Below are 9,095 nucleotides of genomic sequence, written 5' to 3' on the forward strand. Positions count from 1 at the left end.
CAAAACCTGAATTGTATATCGAGCAAAGCCTTTAACTTCAGCAAAATGACATTATACGTAGGCTTCCTCTGACACGCTGTGGAACTTTTTTCTTCAATGTTATCATCCTACCCTTTATTTACGAAGTTTACTTTTTAAAAAGGAACTGTGTTTTCCGTCCTCCAGTGGACTGAATATATATATATTTTATTTATATATATATATATATATATATATATATATATATATATATATATATATATATATATATATATATATAGTATGATGGTTTCATACTCCTTGGGGTTTTTTTTAGGAACTGTGTTTTCAGTCCACCAGGGGACCGAATACACAGCCGTGTTTTCAGTCCACCAGTGTACGACATAATTTAACATTTTTTAGGAACTGTGTTTTCAGTCCACCAGGGGACCGAATACACAGCCGTGTTTTCAGTCCACCAGTGAACGACATTTAACATTTTTTAAATTTATTTACTTTTACTGACTTTTAAGATTATTATCGTGTGTTTAATTTGAAACATTTTTTCTCTCACCCCAATAACCCCAATAACATTATATTTTAAGGAACTGTGTTTTCAGTCCACCAATGGACCGAAAATACAGCTGTGTATTCAGTCCACCGGAAATAAAAATATTTAAAACGGACCAATTATCGATAATGACGACATTGATACTGAGCCTATTGTAAGGTAGTCATCATCAAAAGTGGTGCCAAGGGAGTACATAATCGTGCCCGAGGCCAGTGATCGATGTGAAAAGTGACCAAATAGAACCTTACTTGGGCAAGCAATACTAAAACTCTGATCTCCTTGGAAAACTCATCGGTTTTGATAATCATAAAAATTATAACGGACTAGGAAACATTAAAAATAGATATAAATGTCAATTTTAGATTACATAGAAACATTATTATCTGTGTGGTCAATTTTGGCCAAATTTGCCAGACCAATGGCTATCTGGCAACCATGGTATCGAGAATTGAGATCTATTTCAGGCTCCCGATTTCGAATAACTCTCACTCAAGACTTTCCGAGAGTAAATAAAACGCTGTAAATGATATTATTAAGCCATCAAATTGCCATAAATGTTATGCCTATCCACTTTTGATGATGACTACCTTACAATAAGCTCAATATCAATGTCGTCATTATCGATAATTGGTCCGTTTTAAATATTTTTATTTCCGGTGGACTGAATACACAGCTGTGTTTTCAGTCCACTGGTGGACTGAAAACACAGTTCCTTTTTTTTTTTAGGCCTACCTACTTCCGTCTTCAAATTTGTCATTTATTTAACTGTGTTTTCCGTCCACTTAGGACTGTGTTTTCCCTCCACTAGTGGACTGAATACACAACTGTGTATTCAGTATTCAGTCCAACGGAAGAGATTATGCAGGGTAAACTGTTTGATCGAGCGTGAGAAGGCGAGGTGGCCGGCTGTTTTAGCAAAGCGTAACTGTAACCGACGTGGGGTTAGTTAGGGGTTCGAGCTTCTTTCTAGGCATAATATTATCTTTCATTCGTTCTCTTTTTTTTTCTTTTGGTACTCCTTTGGCAAAAAAAAAATCTTAATTTTCGACTTCAACACGTTGACACCATTCATGATGACTCAAGAAGTTTTATCGACTATAAACATTTTTTTATTTATTTACTTTTACTCCCTTTTAAGATTATTATCTTAATTTAGAAAACAATTGGAATTGCTTTGCCTCACACACACACACACACACACACACACAGAGAGAGAGAGAGAGAGAGAGAGAGAGAGAGAGAGGGTGGGAGAGATCAGAGATAGATAGATAGATCGATAGATAGATAGATATATGGATAGATAGATAGATAGATAGATAGATAGATAGATAGATAGATAGATAGATAGATAGATAGATAGATAGATAGATAGTTAGATAGATAAATAGATAGATAGAAAGAAAGATAGATAGATAGATAGATAGATAGATAGATAGATAGATAGATAGATAGATAGATAGATAGATAGATAGATAGATAGATAGATAGATAGATAGATAGATAGAAAGAAAGATAGATAGGAAAAAATTAGGAACCAGTTTATGCCATTGAGTGATAGTCATCAATTTGCTTACAAACCAGGACGTGGCGTAGAGGATGCCATTCTTCTGTTTACAAACAACATTTACAGGCATCTAGATCACACAAAGAGCTATTGCAGATTGCTTTTTGCAGATTTTTATTCAGCGTTCAATACAATGCAACCTCAGTTGGTTGTTCAATAGTCTGAATTTAAACAAGTATATAATTGCTTGGGTGCTCGAATTTCTAACGGAGAGAGCACAGTATGTTCAATTAGGACAAAACATATCTTCCTGTATAACTACAAATACTGGTGCTCCTCAAGGTTGTGTATTGTCCCCTGTATTATTCACAATATACACGAATGACCGTAGAAGTCAAAACCTGAGTGTACCTTCAATAAAGTTTGCAGATGACACCGCTCTTCAAGGCCTCATAACAAATGGCAACGAAGTGGTTTATAGACAATAAATTGATAGATTTGTGTCTTGGTGTGATGCCCACCACCTAGAGCTTAACATAAGCAAGACAAAGGAGCTAGTGATTGACTTAAGGAGAGTGAAGGAACCGATAGAACCGTTAAAATTAAAGGACCAATTCGTCCAGCGAGTTCCTCACTACAAATACATTGGTGTCATGATTGATGACAGGCTCAAGTGGGATGAACACTTGAAAATAATTAGGCATAAGATGTGCAGACGTACTTATTTTTTATCAAAACTTTCTCAGTTTATAATAGATAAAAACCTCTGCACATTATTTTATAGAGCAGTAATCGAAAGTGTCTTGTCATTTTGTATAACAGCTTGTGGAGGCAATTGCTTAGCAGTGGAAAGGAACAAAATAAATTCAAATATTTAAAAAGCCATTAAACGCTATATAAATGATGTTGACGATGTAGATCTTTTATACGAGAAATTTTGTATTAGTAAAATAATTAAAATATTCAATGACCAGAATCATCCACTAAGACCATCAGTTATTATGTCAGGAAGGAGTGGTCGCCCTTTCTCTTTTTCAACGACAACAGAAAGACACCGAAAATCTTTTCTGCCGTCTAGTATTAGGGTTTGTAACAACAAACAATAATCATTTTATATAATTATTTAGCATTTTTACTTTCAAAAATGTAAATATTAATTTATTAATTTATGTGTTTTGCAATCTTTTCAATTTTCAATTTATAGTGACAGTTTAAACTATTTTACAGTGTTGAAATTATTCATATTATAAAGCGCGGCTCTGGTTATGGAGCTGCTCCTTTTATATATATATAATATATATATATATATATATATATATATATATATATATATATATATATATATATATATATATATATATATATATAATATCCTATTTCCATTGTATCTTATTGTGTAAATTATAACACGTTTGTACAAAAAATTTCCTTTTTGGGTGCAATAATGTATTATTATTATTATATTATTATTATTATTATTATTATTATTATTATTATTATTATTATTATTATTATTATTATTATTATTATTATTATTATCATTATTATTATATTATTATATTATTAGATAGATAAATAGATAGATAGATAAAGAATGAGAGAGAGAGAGAGTGTGTGTGTATGTGTGTGTGTGTGTGTGTGTGTGTGTTTGTGTGTGTGTGTGTGAGAGAGAGAAAGAGAGAGAGAGAGAGAGAGAGAGAGAGAGAGAGAGAGAGAGAGAGAGAGAGAGAGAGAGAGAGAAGCGGGGGGGGGGGGGGGGCAAGGAGTGCTTTGTAGCTACTTGTACTCGCACATTTTTTTTCTTTTGGCTCCTATCCTTATTTGTGACCCCTCGTCTCAAAACGGTATTAAGTCGGGATGATCAAGATGCTTAAAATGGAATTTGTAGTCATAAATATCATGCTTAAGTTGATTTTATATGCTTTATAGGGGAAGGAATAACATATTTTACTGTGGTAAATACCAACGTTTCATATTTTCGACCATTTAAACTCTAATTTGGTATTTTTAGCATCTGGTCCATCTCGACATAATACCGTTTTGAGACTAGGGGTCACATTTATAAGGTTACGGGCTTGGGACACTTTTGGTGTAGGTAATATCGACGTGAGCCGCAAGGAAGATGACTCTACATTCTTTTAAGGGGGGAAGCTTGAGGAGTGCTCGAAGCCAGTGATCGATGTGAAACGTGACCAAATAGACTTACTTGGGCAAACAACACTAAAACTAATCTCCTTGGAAAACTCATCGGTTTTCATAATCACACAAATTCTAAAGGACCAGGAAAATTTAAAAATAGATATATACGTTTAAATGTTAATATTAAATTAATTGTAGAAACATTTTTCTCTGTGTGGCCAATTTTGGCCAAATTGGCGAGGTCAATGGCTATCTGGCAGCCACGGTAAGAATCTCGTCAATAATTGATATATTATCGGTATCGAGAATTGAGATCTATTTCGGGTGCCCGATTTCGAACAACTCTCAATCAAGACTTTCCTATAGTAAATAAAACGCTGTAAATGATATTATTAAGTCGTTGAATTACCATACATGTTATGCCTGTCCATTTCTGATGATGCCTATAATAGGCTCAGTATCAATGTCGTCAGTATCGATTAAGGTACGTATGGGAACAAAACAGACAATGGTCGTTTCGGGTACAAACCCTTCATCAGCACAACAATACACAAAGTAACATGGAAAACAGATTTTTAAAAAAAAGTAAAATGCAAAATAACTTGTATCGTCTGTACTCAATAGTGGTGCAAGCAGTATGAATAACAACAAGAGATGAAGTGAGTCGGAAAGTGCCAGAAGACAATAGAGAATACAAATTTTCGTGGCGGTGATGGACAACACCTCTGTGAGTTCAACGATGTATTCTTCCATCAGATCTCAGCTGTTGCGATGGGCACCAAGATGGGTCCCTCATATGCCAACCTCTTCGTGGACTACCTTGAGGAAACTTTCGTCCATCAGTACAGTAGACCTGCCCCTGAGCTGTTCAAAAGGTACATTGACGACTGTCTCGGCATTACGTCCTTGGCCTTGACCCACAGCCAGTTGAAAGGGTTTATCCTTGCCATGAACTCTTTCCACCCGTCCATAGAGTACACTTATGAGATTTTAACCTCTGAGGTGAACTTTTTGGACATCAAGGCTGTATTGACCAGCAGTCCGGGAGTACGGACCACTGTACACTACAAGGAAACGAACAGTCACACCTACCTACTCAATCGGTCATCTCATCCGGTGAAGTGCAAAGACTCCATCCCATTCAGTCAGATACTCCGCTTGCGGAGACTCTGCCTGGAAGATGATGAATTTGAGCTTCAACGTGATCGCATGCTCGATTTCTTTAGGGCACGGGAATATCCCGAAAGGGTTTTGCATGAGGCTTTCCGGAAATAAGCCTCGTGTCGAGAGAAGCAGCAATGAGGCCTCGCAATGCCAGGAAGCAGGATACGCAGCGTCCCATTTTAGTCCTCACGCATCACCCCCATGCTAATCAGGTTAAGAACATCCTATTGCACAAAAATGGGCTCCTCCAGGCGGGTGAAGACACCCACAGTTGTCTCAGAACCCCCGTTGGTAGCATACCGACGGGATCGTAACCTAAAGGACCTCCTTGTCAGAAGCCGCCTGCAGCCCATACCTACGGATGGGCCTAAAGCCAGATCATACATGTGTAATAGAATGACCATTCTATCTAATGTTATTTGATTTTGTACTCTATTACTCTTTACTACTTGTCGCTACCATCACTATTTAATCGTATGCAAGTAATGCAAGACTGTGCCTCTGTGGTTGATATCAACATTTCTTTACTAGTGTGTGTTACTATGACCAATAGTACGCTGTGTGTTGTGTGTTAAGCCCTTACACAGGTAGTCTCTCGATGTAGTACTATTTTTATCTTCCGCTGGGTGTGACTTCTGGCCTGATACTATATTTTTGTGTGCTTTCATCACTTCACATCGTTATAACTTCATTTTAACAACTATGATCATTTACAAATTTATATCACTAATTCTGGCAAATCATAGCTTTCTAGCCACCTACCTTGAGTCATCTAAATCTACTTTGTTCTTCTGTATACTTAATAATTGCTACTTAAATATTTCATACAGCCATAACGTTAACGCCTTTGATTACTAATTACGAGCTAAACATTTACTCTTTAACTCTGCAATTCACTATGATTGATTTTGTAGCATAACTCTTTAGTTTAGACTTATTCGTTCCTTCATACATGTCTCATGTTATTTGCATTAATTTGTTTAAATCATGAAGATGCACACAACTCGATCGAGTTTACTCACTTCAGTCTACGCATCACTTTACCTGGACCAGTGACGTAGGTGCTTTCCCTGACGTCCGCGCTAAATCTATTTTTAACTGCTATAGCTAATATTATGAGATTATTCTGCCATTGATTCTTTTCATTCATTCACTGATCCATAAAGAAATTAGAAAGACGCATAGACACATTTATACTACAAGACGCAAAACCCATTCCACACGAAATACTCACACTTCCCACAGAATCAGGCGGCACAGGACTAAAATGTATTAAAAGAACCTTAGACACAACTAGGATCAGATATATAGACAAAATAATACAAGAATCGACAGGAAATAAATTCGGGTCATACTACTTAGGGACACGACTAACACAATTTAAAAAGATCGACCACATACTCCCCCATTTCGGAGGTAAGACACTCCCTCCTTTTTACAAAGAATGCGTAGGACTAGTAAACAAATACCCAGACACAATAAATAAACAATTAGACAGTAAACAGATATACAGAACAATAAACACACCAAACAAACGCAGAGAACAAGACCTAATGCACGCATCAGGACTAACATTAGATAACATGAGAGTGGCCTCAGAAAACTTACATAAACATGATACTTCTAGATACAGTAAGCATATAACATACAGACTGATGTTCAACGCCTTACCAACAAACAACACGCCCAGATGCGCCTTATGCCGAGCGCTTTGTCCAACACAAAATGTACACATTTTCACAAACTGCATTAAAACAAAAACACTGATTAGAGCCACTATAAACACAATACGACAACCCATACATACAGAAATAGCATTTAGACATAATATCATCCCCAAAACTGACAATGCAACACATGAAATAAACATACACATCCTAGCAGCAGCAAGACAAGCGATTTGGACTGCATGGATGGGTCAAGTACACAGACAAAACACCACTAATACCGACATGTCATTAATATTTCTTAACATAATACAAAAGAAATACAAAAACGATTTAGATAAAGAGAGAGAAACAAGATGGAACAAATATACCGACCTAATAGCACAATTCAGATAGATGACCTTCTACCGAGACATTTCAACTCTCTGCACCACACCCACAACCTGACCCTACCCCTCCCCTCCGCCCCCCCCCCCCCCCCCCCTAGCTAGCTTTACAAACTTTATTTATACATATATTATTTACACCTCTATTATCGATCATTTACCTGACTGATCACTTACTATTATATATTCCTACCCCTAGTATTTAGTTATTCCTCCTTCCCTTACTTTTGCTGTAGTATTATCCTTTTCTATATTAACTTCCCCTTTCGCCCCCTCTACCACACTGATATAGCCATAACTTTTTCACCAACTTCACTGCCAAACAACCTAGTTACAAACAACGAGGTGCGTCCATGTCTATTCTTAACCCCCCCCCCCCCCCCCCTTTCTCTCTCAGCATTGATAATGATACACAACCCGATGAATCGATCATCCTTCTCCTAACTCTTCGGCCTCCGGAATAATATAATCAGAACCATTCTGTATATAACTAATTCTACCTTTTCCTTTGTTTCTACCCCACCCCCCCCCCCTCCCCCACACAGTACATCCAATCCTACCCCACATCTAGATAGATAATACAGACAGCCCCCTTCCCATCACCCTGATACAAACGGAGACGGATAAGAATACCAACATAAACGACAGAAGATCTCGCCAAGGCAAAATGCAGAGTACCACCTTTTTTGTATTTTATTTATCTGATTGCAAAACTATAGCTAGAGTAGAGAACACAGACCCTATTTCGGCTCTAAAAGATCATGTGGCAGATAAAACCATCTAATAATAAATGATACTAATACTAACATACAAAACAACACCCCCCCCCCCCCCACCTAAAAATTCCCACTTATACTAAACTCAACAAAATAACAATAACAAACCTCCAAGGAAAGGACGTGACACAAGTGTTTAGTAAGATATAATCCCCCTTTTTTTTTTTTTTTCCGATGCGGCCCCGGCGGACTCGGCGCAACGGCCCACGGCAGAGACGGCGCGGGCAATGTGTGTGCCGCGCAGCATGCCGGAGGGGTCTAGTCCCGCCCAACCCGCCTGAAGCGCGGCTGAAACAATTGCGCTGCGGCGTCTAGACTGCCGTGGACCACATGTATGCAGATGAGATCAGTCGGGGCCGACTCGGAAAGAAGAATATTTACAATATTTATAATATTAAAACGTACACCTTGTACACCCACAGTCACAACTGCCCCCCCCCCCCCCCCCACGATTCTAACCTTATCGAAAAATTAACCATATCCATAGAATAATAAAATAACCAATGCTGCATAGGGAAAGACCACGTGCACAGTAGTTGAAGCAGCGAATGACGCTCGGCTAGAGAGCGGGAAAGTGGGTGGCCACCCTTGGACTCCTAAGGGAGCAAGGGAATAGGTTACTAACAAATTAATCAAAAGTTTCCTTTTAAAAGCATAACCACCTTCATCACCAGTTCCAATCTACTCCCCCCCCCCCCCCCCCTACATCCAGCCTAAAACCTAAACCTAACCACATTTCCACAATAACCCCATATTACAGAAGTTCGAATATTCCGATCAGCTGATAGGCTGCAGCCTTTCAACTCCCACCAATCAAAACCCTCAGAATCCAACACCCCCCCCCCCCCTACTAAACCTCTGCCAGTCCCAGACAATTTATCTAAACAACATTACAAACAGCCCTGAATCATCAATAAACCGATTGGTACA

This window comes from Berghia stephanieae, chromosome 12 (genome assembly GCF_034508935.2).
Source record: "Berghia stephanieae isolate SIO BIC M18660-M18661 chromosome 12, UCSD_Bste_1.3, whole genome shotgun sequence".
Classification (NCBI taxonomy): Eukaryota; Metazoa; Mollusca; class Gastropoda; order Nudibranchia; family Aeolidiidae; genus Berghia; species Berghia stephanieae.